We start from the raw sequence: 589 nt of genomic DNA, 5'->3' as shown, positions 1-589 counted from the left end.
GGCACATGAAGAAGCTAGTGCTCATCTCTAGAATTTTTTAGAGATTAGCAGCACAATCGTCATCAAGGACGTTGCTCAAGACATCATACTACTCCGCCTATTTCCATTCTCGCTAGTGGGAAGGGCGAAGTAATGGTTCTACGTCAACAAGGATAACATCAACACATGGGCAAAATGTTTGAAGGCCTTTCTAGCAAAGTTTTTCCCTATAGGCAAAACAAATGCCTTAAGAGGAAAATTTTCCAACTTCCAGCAACAAAAAGGTGAAACCATTCTAGAGGCATGGGAGCATTTCTAAGAATATATTTTAGATTGCCCTGATCATGTAATGGAAGATTGGTTGCTCATGTAAGGCTTTTACCATGGATTAACCTAGAAAGCTCACGAACAACTCGACGCTCTTGCTGGAGGAGCATTTATGTCACTCACCCTTGGAAAAGTTGAAGCTCTCATGGAAAAGATAGCCTCTAATCAAGGCTGATCTCAAGGAAGCATCCAATCATACAATAAGAGCAAAGAAGCACAAGAAGAGGTGTGTGCACTATCAACCAAGATGGACGTACTGATGAATTGGCTCGAACAATGAGCC

The 589-nt window shown here is 41.8% G+C and overlaps 1 non-coding gene across 1 annotated transcript; it reads right to left on the bottom strand.

Moving 5' to 3' along the window:
* Positions 1-223: 223 nt before the first annotated feature.
* On the bottom strand, positions 224-330 carry LOC136529996 (small nucleolar RNA R71). The gene has a single exon (XR_010777507.1). It is a non-coding gene; the product is annotated as a small nucleolar RNA R71 (small nucleolar RNA).
* Between the last annotated feature and the right edge of the window lie 259 nt (positions 331-589).

This window comes from Miscanthus floridulus, chromosome 19 (genome assembly GCF_019320115.1).
Source record: "Miscanthus floridulus cultivar M001 chromosome 19, ASM1932011v1, whole genome shotgun sequence".
Lineage (NCBI taxonomy): Eukaryota > Viridiplantae > Streptophyta > Magnoliopsida > Poales > Poaceae > Miscanthus > Miscanthus floridulus.
Note: the sequence above shows the minus strand (reverse complement) of the source record. Positions and strands in the feature narration are given on the sequence as shown.